Source organism: Amblyraja radiata, chromosome 25 (genome assembly GCF_010909765.2).
Source record: "Amblyraja radiata isolate CabotCenter1 chromosome 25, sAmbRad1.1.pri, whole genome shotgun sequence".
Classification (NCBI taxonomy): domain Eukaryota; kingdom Metazoa; phylum Chordata; class Chondrichthyes; order Rajiformes; family Rajidae; genus Amblyraja; species Amblyraja radiata.
Genome location: NC_045980.1, coordinates 1,733,997 through 1,747,450, shown reverse-complemented (window position 1 = coordinate 1,747,450; position 13,454 = coordinate 1,733,997). Strand labels below are relative to the sequence as shown.

General features: G+C 45.6%; 1 protein-coding gene across 3 annotated transcripts in view; it reads left to right on the top strand.

The window, feature by feature from the left end:
* Positions 1 to 13,454, top strand: part of znrf3 (zinc and ring finger 3) — a 315,203-nt gene that overhangs the window by 227,150 nt on the left and 74,599 nt on the right. The window lies entirely within an intron of this gene.

Below are 13,454 nucleotides of genomic sequence, written 5' to 3'. Positions count from 1 at the left end.
CGTGTCACGCAGACAGCGCGTGAAGATTTTGTACATCACAAAATCCTGCGACGCCACGTGCAGCCGCGCGTCACTGCCTATGTCATCGCGCACCATGCGTGCGTAATGCTCATCAAGCGTGCATCACGTGCGGGTCACGTCACGCGCATCGTGGGTCGTGACGCGTAAATGATTTCGCGTGATTTACGCGCAAATGATGGCCAAGTGCGACAGGCCCTTTAGGGTCATCCATTGGATTGTGGGAACTAGTCTTACAGTGGCACGGTGGCGCACCGGTAGAGTTGATGCTTGCAGCATCAGAGACCCGGGTTCGATCCTGACTATGGGTGCTGTCTGTACGGAGTTTGTACGTTCTCCCCGTGACCTGCGTGGGTTTTCTCCGAGATTTTCTCTCTCCTACCACACTCTAAAGATGTCGAAGGGTTTCGGCCCGAAACGTCGCCTATTTCCTTCGCTCCATAGATGCTGCTGCACCCGCTGAGTTTCCCCAGCAATTCTGTGTACCTTCCACACTCCAAAGATGTACAGGTTTGTAAATTGATTAGTTTGGTAAAATGCAAAATCGCCCCTCGTGTGTTAATGTTCAGGGATCACTCGTCGGTGCAGACTCGATGGGCCGAAGGGCTTGTTTCTGCTATGTATCGCTAAATTAAACTAAACTAAGCTGGGGCACTTGTTCCTTCAGTATGCTTTATTTATCGGTGGGAACATTTGCACTAAATTGCCTCAATATAATGAAACATTTGTGGACCCCTATAATCTTTGTCAATGCTTGAGGAAGTCAAGGTTAGGAACTAGTAGTGTCAAACCTGTCAAACAATAAAATCTTGTGCTGACAGAGGACTTGCCCACAAGATGATGGTCAGGCTTTGTCCTACTCCTGTTTCACCTCCAGAAGCTGACATTGTGAACTGTTTCTAGGCACAAGGCAGAGTGGAGGAGGTGGGGGTAGTTTGCGGGTGAGGGACGTTTAGTTCCTGTGTTGTGGAATGGGACAGTGTGTGGAGTGGATGATGTCAACGCTCATTACCAGGAGTTGGTCAGGACCATTCCACCATCTGTCATCGCATCTTTTATAGTCTTAATTCGTAGGAACTGTTTAAGTTGGGATAGAATTTGCCTCTAAATGTATATATATCAGTGGTTCTTAACCTGGGGGTCGTGAAGGAGACACAAATGACATATCAATTTGTTGAGCCCATGTTTAGGAACCTAACAAAGGTACATACCACATACAGTATTTTATTCACGTATGCGTGTACTGGTGCCAAAAAGGTTAAGAACCACTGATATATATTGTGAGTGTTTACCTGCAAGCAAACTCCAGGCTGCACTAACAAGACAAGATTTAAAGCACTTCTTACCGAAGTTCTTAAGCATGTTCATGTCTTGAATTTCCTAAATTCAAATCTAAAGCATGTGAATGAGAGCATAAATTGCCGGTTGGACTACAGGCCGCTTATGTTTATACATAAATGAATGCGTCAAAGTTGGGGATCTCAGGAGAAGGGTGATTCGGTGGTGCAGCGGTAGAATTGCTGCCTTACAGTGCCAGAGACCCGGGTTCAATCCTGACTACGGGTGCTGTCTGTACGGAGTTTGTATGTTCACCCCGTGCTCTGCGTGGGTTATCTCCAGGATCTTCCGGTTCCTCACACACTCCAAAGACATACAGGTTTGTAGGTTAGTTGGCTTGGTATAAATGCAAAAAATTGTCCCTGGTGTGTGTGTGGGGTGGTGTTAATGTGCAGGGAACGCTGTTGGTGTGGACTTTGGTGGGCCGAAGGGCCTGTTTCCGCGCTGTATCTCTAAACTAAACTAAACTAAACTAAACTAAACTAAACTAAATGCAAGGGGTGTTCAACCTTTTCATTGTCAGACGTTCTTCATTGAACTGGGCAACATTAGCAAGGCCAGCAGTTATTGCCATTCCCAATTGCCTTCACAAACTCGCGCTGACCTCTGATGAAGGTACTCCAATTCTATTGGCTGGGGACTTTTTGGATTTGTAGGCAGCAATGATGAGACACACATGATTTCACTGCAAATTGGGACTGACAAAGGGGAGGCTGCTGGTGGTGAAGCTCCCAGATGCTTATTGCCCTTGCTGGTGGAGATCATGGAGATGCTGTGAATGACCTGGCTGAGTAACTGCAATTTATAAGTGAAGATAGACTCAAAATGCTGGAGTAACTCAGCAGGTCAGGCAGCATCTCTGGAGAGAAGGAATGGGTGACGTTTCGGGTCAAGACCATTCTTCAAACAGGTCTCCCGTTTACTCTCCTGCAGCTATGCAATTTATGTGATAGGAGCAGAATTAGGCCATTAAGTCTCACTACTCCACCATTCAATTGTGGCTGATCTATCTCTCCCTCTCTCCCCATTCTCCTGCCTTCTCCTCAGAACCCCTAATTTACAGTGGAGACAGCACCATACTGCAGCAACTGCACTAATAGTGAGTGCTTCAATAGTTGATTTAAATATGCTCACTGTGGCAGGCATATGGATCTTTTCTGTATTGAGAATATTCACCCCATTCCCATCCTCCACATATCCCACACCCATGCCCTGTTGATCATTAGTGATTTCAAGGTGGTACAAAAGTGCAGCTGGTAGAGCTACTACCTCAAGGAGCCAGAGATGCGGGTTCCATCCTGACCTCGGATGCTATCTGTGTGCAGTTTCTCTACGTCAAAGCTGTGGATCTCAGGAGAAGGGCGGCACAGTGGTGCAATGGTGGAGTTGCTGCCTTACAGCACCAGAGACCCGAGTACGATCCCCACTACGGGTGCTGTCTGTACGGAGTTTGTATGTTCTGCCTGTGACCTGCGTGGGTTTTCTCCGGCATCTTCGGTTTCCTCCCACACTCCAAAGACATACAAGTGTGTAGGTTAATTGGCTTGGCATAGTGGTTCGGTGATGGGTGCGACGTTTCTAAGGAAAGGGATAAAGAGAGACAGAAACTATGACTTTCAAACAGACAAACATCTCTGACCCGAGACATTGTTTGCACGCTGAAACATAAAGAGTTAATGGCTCCAGGTTTTCTCTCCCCATGTCTAACGCGCCAGCAAGAAACAATCCTCTAATTAAAGGTAGGCCATGCAAACTGTAATAGTCTGAACATTAAAGGCTTTGGGCCTACCTTTCTTTCAGAAGCAGGGGGTGGGAAAGCATAACCATTGGGTGGACCGGCATGTGCCTGAAGGAAAGGCCTCCACCATCCCCCAACACTTTGAGACACCAGGGCTACCAGCATTGGGTGAGAGTTGGAAGTGAGAGACCAAGCCAGAGGGAGCGTAAGGGTGGGATGGGGGTATCCCTCCTCCCATTGGTACATAGCTTTTGCATTTTTCACCTTGATATTGTATTCACACTGTATCACTCTATGACTACATTATACCTCCACCATGCATGAATGCTTCAAAATCAAGTGGTCGAGTTTTATTGCCATATACTCAAGCATAGAAACATAGAAAATAGGTGCAGGAATAGGCCATTTGGCTCTTCGAGCCAGCACTGCCATTCAATATGATCATGGCTGTTCATCTAAAATCAGTACCTCTTTCCTGTTTTTTCCCCATATCCCTTGATTTGGGGAGCCCCAAGAGCTAAATGTAACTCTCTCTTGAAAGCATCCAGTGAATTGGTCTCCACTGCCTTCTGTGGCAGAGAATTCCACAGATTCACAACTCTCTGGCTGAAGAAATTTTGTCCTGGCCTACCCTTTATTCATAAACTGTGACCCCTGGTTCTGGACGCCCCCAACATCAGGAACATTTTTCCTGCAGTTACAGTAAGTGAAAATCTAGCAGGCAAGCAGGATGCTTTCACCAACCACCCCCATTTGAAGGCCATTATCTCTTCCGCCATTTCTACCCAGTGCTTGGTACCTACTTCCAGCAGCCACTGGTTGTCCTCCAGGATGCACCGAGCCGCAGCCTGATCCATGCCAGTCACCTCGGCGAATTCGGCACAGAGACTCTCACAGCAGCAGCGCAATGCTTCCGACACCTCCGACGGCCCGGGACTCTTGCACTGAGGCTGCTCCATGGCTGGAGCTGCAGCGAGCGACTCGCCAGCCCAGCAAACACACGCCAGGCCCTGCTCCCCATCCGCATCTGTCCCCGCTGCTACTTCTGCTTCCATCCCTCCCTCAGCCCCGGCTCTCCAACACCCGCGGCCCATGCACTTGATATGAGTTTTGAAATTCTCGTTGATCACAGAATTTCTCACGACAGAGCGTGAGAAATTTGTGATCAGCATGAGAGCGTGAGAATTTGGCGAAATGCGTGATTCTCACGCTCAATGCATGATTCTCACGCTCAATGCGTGAGAGTTGGCAGCCCTGAGACACTGAAGTGATAGCTTTAATGGAGATTCTTTTAGCCCTTCACTTAAAGCCGTTAATTATTAATTGAGTTAGCAGACATCAAAAGAGTAGAAAATGTTAGCAGTAGTCTTTGGGCACCGGGAGATCAGGTTGGTTATTGAGAACCGAGCGGAGGTGTTGGGCGAAGCGATCGCCAAGCCTACGCTTGGTCTCACCAATGTAGAGCAGCTGACATCCAGAGCAGCGGATGCAATAGATGAGGTTGGAGGAGGTGCAGGTGAACCTCTGCCGCACCTGGAAAGACTACTTGGGTCCTTGAATGGAGTCAAGGGGGGAGGTAAAGCGACAAGTATAGCATTTCCGGAGAGGGGGTGGTTCGGGTGGGAAGGGACGAATGGACCAGGGAGTTACGGAGCGGTCTCTACGGAAAGCAGACAGGGGAGGAGATGGGAAGATGTGGTAAGTGGTGGGGTCACGTTGGAGGTGGCGAAAATGTCGGAGACCTATTTGTTGTACGTGACGGTTGGTAGGGTGGAAGGTGAGGACAAGGGGGACTCTGCCCTTGTTACGAGTGGGGGGATGGGGAGAGAGAGCAGAGTCACAGGGAATAGAAGAGACCCTGGTGAGAGCCTCATCTATAGTGGAAGAGGGGAACCCCCGTTCCCTGAAGAGTGAGGACAGTTGCGATGACCTGTTGTGGAACACCTCATCCTGGGAGCAGATGCGGTGTAGACGGAGGAATTGGGAGTAGGGGATGGAGTCCTTACAGGAAGCAGGGCTGGGAAGAAGTATAGTCCAGTTAGCCATGGGAGTCAGTGGGTTTATAGTGGATGTCGGTCAGAAGTCTATCACCTGCGATAGAGATAGTAAGGTCAAGAAAAGCTAGGGAAATGTCGGAAATGGTCCAGGTGTATTTGAGTGTCGGATGGAAGTTAATGGTGAAAAGGTGAAGTCAGTGAGTTGTGTGTGGGTGCAGGAGGTAGCACCAATGCAGTCATTGATGTAGAGGAGGTAGAGTTTGGGGATAGGGCCATCGTACGCCTCGACAAAGATTGTTCGACGTACCCTACAAAGAGGCAGGCATAGTTAGGGCCCATGCGCGTGCCCATAGCTACGCCTTGTATTTGGAAGAAATGGGAGGAGTCGAACGAAAAGTTATTAAGGGTAAGGACCAGCTCCGCTAGGAGGAGGAGAGTATCAGTAGATGGGGATTGGTTGGTTCTCCGGTCATGAAAGAAATGGAGGGATTTGAGACCCTCCTGGTGGGGGATGGAGGTGTAGAGTGACTGGACATCCATGGTGAAGATGAGGGGATGGGGACCTGGAAAACGGAAGTCCTGGAGTAGACGAAGAGCATGTGAGGTGTCTTGAACATAGGTAGGGAGGGATTTAACCAGGGGGGATAGGATAGAGTCGAGGTATGTGGAAATATGGGACACGAACAGGCAGAAACAATGGGTCTGCCAGGACAGTCAGGTTTGTGGATTTTGGGGAGAAGGTAAAATCGGGCCGTGCGGGGCTGGGGAACAATGAGGTTGGAGGCTTGGGGGGGCAGGGAGCCGGAGTTGATGAAGTCAGTGATGGTGCTAGAGATAGTGGCCTGGTGCTCGTCTGTGGGGTCATGGTCCAAGGATAAGTAGGAGGAGGTGTCAGAGTTGGCGCCTGGCCTCAGCCTTGTAGAGATCAGTTTAACAATAAGGGGTACACAAAATTGCTGGGGAAACTCAGCGGGTGCAGCAGCATCTATGGAGCGAAGGAAATGGGCGACGTTTCGGGCCGAAACACTTCTTCAGACCGATATCTCCTCAAGGTATGCCTACTTTGAAGAAGTTATCCTCCTCTCTCTGGAAAATTCCAGCATCTGCAGTTCCCTTTTGATAACAATAAGGGGTAAGCCATTTAGAATGGAGATGAGGAAATACTTTTTCACACAGAGTTGTGAGTCTGTGGAATTCTATGTCTCAGAGGGCGGTGGAGGCCGGTTCTCTGGATACTTTCAAGAGAGAGCTAGATAGGGCTCTTAAAGGTAGCGGAGTCAGGGGATATGGGGAGAAGGCAGGAACGGGGTACTGATTGTGGATGATCAGCCATGATCACATTGAATGGCGGTGCTAGCTCAAAGGGCCGAATGGCCTACTCCTGCCCTATTGTCTAGTGTCTATTAATTGGGCAGCACGGTGGCGCAGCGGTAGAGTTGCTGCCTTACAGCGCTTGCATTATGACTACGGATGCTGTCTATATGGAGTTTGTACGTTCTCCCTGTGACTTGCGTGGGTTTTCTCTGAGATCTTTAGTTTCCTCCCACACTCCAAAGACGTACAGGTTTCTAGGTTATTTGGCTTGCTATAAGTGTAAATTGTCCTTAGTGTGTGTATGATAGCGTTATTGAACAGCGTTAATGTGCCGGGATCGCTGGTCGGCGCAGACTTTCCACATTGTATCTCTAAACTAAATAAAACCCAAATGGCAATATCACTCTGACATCGCTTTATTTTGGTACTTACAGGCGAATGTCAATAAAACATTGCATAGCCCGGCTGTGTTTATTGTGGGATGGTATCGATGTTTCATGAAGATGAGATATGAACACAAACCAGATTTATGAGAGAATACTTACCCATGTAAAATTCGTATTGCAGCCCTTTTGATGGTTTAGACTGGACACGGTTTATTAATGTCTCAAATACTTTTTCCAATAATTATAATGCCCCGATTTGAAATTTGTGAACCAACAGAGATTAGGGTGTAAAGGAGTTGGAGCTGCAGCATAATGCAGGACAGAATCTGCAGCTAATATTTTTACTCCTATAACACCTGCAGCCATCGATAGCCCAGACACAGAAAACACACCTCTTTATATTGCTCCAGTCACATCTCCCGTTATAGAAGGGGAGTGACTGCCCCCTACTGTCAGACCAGGAGTCTACAGCCCAGCTTTCCTCACCTCTGAAATAATAGTGGAAATAATAATGCTGATCACTAGAGCCAGGATGTTTAGGCGTTAAATATCTCTGAAATAGGCAGGCAAAAAGGCATAATTAAATTACAAAAAGGCACGAAAAAGGCATTTATTGGCAAAAAAGGCAATTATTTCCACCACCAAAATATGGTTAAAAATGATAATATAAAGGTATACTACATTAAATGACCAAAGTTGCCTGGTTGCACATAATTACTAGCATTTTTATCAAATTATCTGGTTAAACTATGCCGTCTTCGGACAGAATATGCTTCATTTGTGAAAAACTTCTTTCTACCCCAGCTAAGGTCACCGGTACATACCTGAAACAAGCTACAAACACTACATTCATGCATTACAACTACCTTTGAGAACTTTAGCTATGTTTTATTTCTTCAAGATCTTTGTTAGCTAAAATCACTCTCTCACATTTTCCTTGTATGTCTTTACCTACATCGCCAGGAACTTTAAGTACAAAGTACAGCAAGTGAAGATGTAAACAACTGAGCAACAGTTGTGCTCTTTGACTTCTCCAATACTTTCAATGTCAACAAATACTCCTTTGATGGTTGACCTGCCTCCAGTTTACCGATGACCACATTGACATATCTCCCCACAGCATCGGTTGTCTCGTCTATTGAGATCCATATTTTGTTGCGTGCAACTTCGTCTCTAATTTTCTGCACATGTTGAAATATCTGTCAACATTATTTTTCCATAATGATGACTCACTCGGTCTATGTTCCTCTGTGTATTTCTCTAAAAAACCTCTGAGAGATTTGATTTCCAATTCCCACAGTGGAATTCCAGCATCAATGAATGCTTTGCCCAGATCACTCGAAAACTCAGATTTGCGAATGGAGCCAGCAGTAAATGTTGTGAGGAGACAAGCTTGGGTATTTCCTACCTTCAGTTTCTCTACCTCCGACTTGTGTTTAGCTGTCTGTGCATGCTGGGAGACAAAATATTTCTTCTCATGATTCACTGCTGTCTCACATGCTTTGCAAAACAGCACACAGTTGTCTATAGAAAATATATCACTCCCGTACACTCTCACCAAATTGTTCCGTTTTTTACAAGGCGTTAACTAGATTTTAGGCATTTTGACGCCTGCAGGGGTAGATCCTACAGGAGCGGGGATGCAGACCTCTATAGGCCGGCCAAGTAGAAGCTGAGAAGAGGAATCAGAGCTGCCAAGGAAAGGTACTCTGAGAAGTTGAGGAGCATGTTCTCAGCAAATGACTCTTCTTCAGTGTGGAAGGACTTGCAAGAAATCACAAGCTACAAGAGGAAAACCCCCCCGCTCCTTGGACAATCGTCAGCTGACCAACGACCTGAACGAGTTCTACTGCAGGTGCGATAAACAGAAACTTTACCCTGATATCCCCCACACCCCATCCCCAACCAACACTTCACACCTACTCATAGCTTGACTCCAGTTTGAAAAGACTAGAGTGTTCAAGAAGGAACTGCAGATGCTGGAAGATCGAAGGTACACAAAATTGCTGGAGAAACTCAGTGGGTGCAGCAGCATCTATGGAGCGAAGGAAATAGGCGACGTTTCGGGCCGAAACCCTTCTTCAGACCAAACTCTGATCTCTGAAGAAGGGTTTCGGCCCGAAACGTCGCCTATTACCTTCGCTCCATAGATGCTGCTGCACCCGCTGAGTTTCTCCAGCAATTTTGTGAAAAGACTAGATACGTTCCCCACCTACTCCTCCACAATTACCACACCTACTTAAAGCATGACTCCAGTCTGCAAAGACTGGACCCTTTCCCACGCACCCCTCTCCAATCACCACTTCACACCCACTTACAGCCGGGTTTCGCCCCGGTGGTGTAAATTTTCTTGGAGGTTACGTTAAAATGGCAAAAAATGGCTGATTTAGGCATTCAATCGTGAAAAAGGCATTATCTTCCTGAAATCATCAAAAAAGGCATGAAAAGGCACATGGCATTTATGGCAAATTCCTGGCTCTACTGATCACCATAACTCTCTGTTGCAAATGTTAACAGAATCCCTACATGACTCAGTGGAATCACAAACAGAACAACTTGACTTCATAGTCAAAACAAATAGTCTATTATTTAGAATTTCAATAACCTGCAAGCTTCTAGTCACTTGAATTCAGATTTATTTCCATTCTACCCACCCCGCCCGCACTCCCAAAGTCATGTTCGGGTGCACTAAGGCAGAAGGGGAGATGTTTTGGATGTTTTTTTACAAATGTTCTCTTCTGTGCAGAGGCCACTGCGAGGATATTGATATCTCTTTTGTTGGTGAGCAGCTTCTGTTGCCTTTCCATTGTCTCTGTGGCAGTTGTCCATGTGTCCCTGTGGCCCAGTGGGTGAGGAGTGCACATACAGTCATAGATCATAGAGTGATACAGTGTGGAAACAGGCCCTTCAGCCCAACCTGCCCACACCGGCCAACATGTCTCAACTACACTAGTCCCACCTGCCTGTGTTCAGCCCATATCCCTCCAAACCATCCATGCACCCAATCTTTCCAATTGATCAGGCACTTTGGGTTGGGATGGGATGAGAAGGCAGGCTGCTGGCTGGATGGGGGGAGGTGGGGGGTCATTAGACAAGGGTGGTTCTATTAATGTTGATTTGTGGTAGAAAGAATGCACAGTGGAGATGGCAACCTTATAGGAAGCTTTTTTCTGTCTTATCAGCAGGATGATGCTACAAATAAGTGATCACAAATAGAGAGCAGATTTTGGACCTAGAAGGCCCATCGTCAATGTAGCGGAGATAGAGTTTGGCGATAGGGCCCATGTACGCCTTGGAACAGGGATTGTTCGACGTACCCTACAAAGAGGCAGGCATAGCTGGGGCCCATGGCTATTTTACTGTCTTCTATCCCCTATTTGCAATCTACAAGAGCATCTCATCAAAGCTTGGGCAGTGGAGAATAAATTGTGACAGTGAGATGACCTATTGCAGTTGTGGAACGTAACTGCTTCAACAGGAGGCATGGCATATGCTCATATTAACTATTGAAAGGTGATTGCCGTCAGCTAGGCATTGTATCTGGATGAAAATGGCCATCTGGCTGAAGTACACCAAGCCGTGTTATCACACTACTCGTTTGAAGCTTTGGAATCTAAATGCAGAACCTTGCGGATAGATGGAGTTCATTTAACTTATGATTATGAGCACAAAGCTAAAGCATGGTGGAGATTGCCAGCAAACCTGGAATCAACAGCGCAAGAACAGGCCAGTAGAACCAATTCTCCACATGACTGTTTTTACAACCACTTTGCTTATCTATTCTTCCTTCTTCTGCCTATTTCCTTTCTTTCACATATACCATTTAAAATCAAACTTCAATTTTGAGATGAGTTACTGTGTTTGCAATTTGTGGACCAGGCTCGCATCTATTGCAGCTGGATATTATATCAATAAACCTAGAACTACCATGCCCAAGAGTTATAATGTGTATGTCCATATGAATGTGGCTCAATATACTGTACATCACTTCCATTCTACAGTGGTTGATAAAACACGTCAGTGCTAGAGAGTAATTACCTGCAGGTTTATCAGGATGATACCTTAGTGGAAGTTCTTCTAACTGAAGGAAAATTGATTAGTAAGCTGAGAGGCATTGTTGTAATTTGCATTTAATAAGGTTGTTTCACCCAAAGTAAACCAATTCAGTTTCTGTTCCAGCAGTTCACATCTGAACTGTCTGAGTAGAAACTAAATCAGTTTCCTTTTAAGCAAAATTATTTGAACAATTCAGTCATAAGGCACAATTGTAACAGATATCAGATATGTATCTGATAATAGAATGTAGTTCAGATGTTCAAAGCCAACTGCTTGTAAATGGTTTACTCCAGCCCTTTACTCCAACTTGAAAACCATCAATTTCAGTTTAAAATAATACATTTTGTCATTCTTGAATTCGAAAGTGATACATTTAACCAGAAAAATAAACCAGCAATTATTAATAGCAATTGTTGAGTGTTAATTATAATTTTATTAGCTATTAAAGCTGATTAAAGCTAATTAACCTGACTTTGGAATACCGTGGAGAACAGGAAGATGCCTCACAGACCTAGATTTTGCCGATGACATTGCACTACTAGCAGAGTCGAGACACACCCTTCAAGAGATGACGATCGCTCTGGAGGAGAATGCATCAAAGGATGGATTAATGATCGGCTGCCAGAAGACTAAAACCATGCAGACTGGAGACCAGCAGCCAATAGACCAACTGATAATCAATGGGGAACCTGTGGAAAACAACACAAGATTTACCCATCTTGGCAGCATGTTCGCAGTAGATGTAGATGTAGAGGTCAACATCAACTCCCGAATTGGTAAAGCTGCATCAGTCTTCAGACGAATGCAGCCAATATGGTCTAGTGGCGGGATATCCAAGATGCTAAAAGTCAAGCTCTTCCATTCTGTAGTCCTCGCTTCAGCCCTCTGTGCCAGTGAGACGTGGAAAATCAATGTGAAGATGAAAAAATAAATTGGATGCATCCCAACAACGCTGCTTGAGGAGGATCCTGAAGACTAGCTACAGAGACCACGTCACAAACGAGGAGATCTTCCAGGAAACTGCAACAAAGCCTCTCAGCCAGGACATAGAGGGACGCAGGATGAAATCTGCAGGACATGTACTCAGAATGTCACCAGAACGTGCACCTAAGATAGCAATGACATGGCAACCTGACGGAAGAAGGAAAAGAGGCCGATCAAAACTCACATGGAGGGGAACATTCCAGAAGGATTTGGAAGCCTGGGACGCAAGCCTATCGAGGGTTGAAGACGTCGCACATAACCGAACAGAATGGCGAAAGCTTGCTGCCCAATGCACTCAACAGTGTGGGAGGAACTAAGTCTAAGTCTAAAGGCTAATTAAAGATAATGAAATACTTCTATTTTCTTAATAAACCCAAACATGATTGAGGATTCCAAGCAATAAGCATTGACATATCTGCCTGATGTTAAAACGAGTAACTTTGGCATTGGATGCCAAATGGACAATTGGCCGCTACTTAATGGGTTGTAAATGTAACAGCCTATTAATTTAGGTGGCAGGAACTCCATACAAAAGAAAATTAAGAAAGACTCATATTTATTTAATGGTCTAACCAGATATAATTGCAGTAAGACATCTTCTCTACTCAAATTCTCTGGTATTAAAGGCCAACATACAACACGCCTTCCTAATCACTTCTGGACCTTCTTTGTGTACAAGGATCCCTAAGTCCTTATAAGCAACAACATTTCCTATTCTTTCACCTTTTACAAAATACTGTTTTTCTCAGTTATGCGCCAAAATGGATTACTTAACATGTTCCACACAATATTCCACCCGCAATGATCTTGCCCACGCACTTGGTTTGTCTATGGCCCTAAACTGTTGGGATCATAGCAGAGCCAGCGATCAATTGATTTTCCTTCGGACATAAAGGGATCTGGGATTAGTGCAGGAAAATTGCGTAAAATGGTGCAGCAGACATGAGGGGCCATGTTTCTTGCATGACATTATAAAACCAGTGCAGGCTGTCTAACAATGAACACTGGGTTATACAGGTCCTTTGTTTCGTGCTTACTTGAATGTTCTACCTAGATAAGTTGCCAAAAAAGAAACAACAGAATATTTCCTTGGCTATTTGGATTAACTCCAAAATAAGTACCCATTCAGCTTAAACTACAGAAGGAATTTGCTTGCTGGGTTGATTTAGCCCCCTTGTAGAATATACTCACTTTGTTTGCCTCAGCTGTCACAGTTCCTCCACTGTTTTACCATGTTGGAAGTAACTGGACTCCACATTAGAAAGTTTAGTTTAGTTTAGAGATATATTTTGGAAACAGGTCCTTCGGCCCACCGAGTCCGCATCGACCAGTGATCCCTGCACATTAACACTATCCTACACATACTGGGGACATGTTACTAAGCCAATTAACCTACATACCTGTACGTCTTTGGAGTGTGGGAGGAAACCGAAGATCTCGGAGAAAACCCACGCGGTCACGGGGAGAATGTACAAGCTCCATACAGACACCACCCTTAGTCAGGATCGAACCCGGGTCTCCGGCGCTGCAAGCGTTGTAAGGCAGCAACTCTACCGCTACGCAACTATAGAACGAACAGTCCAAACCACATTAGAAGTTGTATCTGTGACTATGCATTCCAAA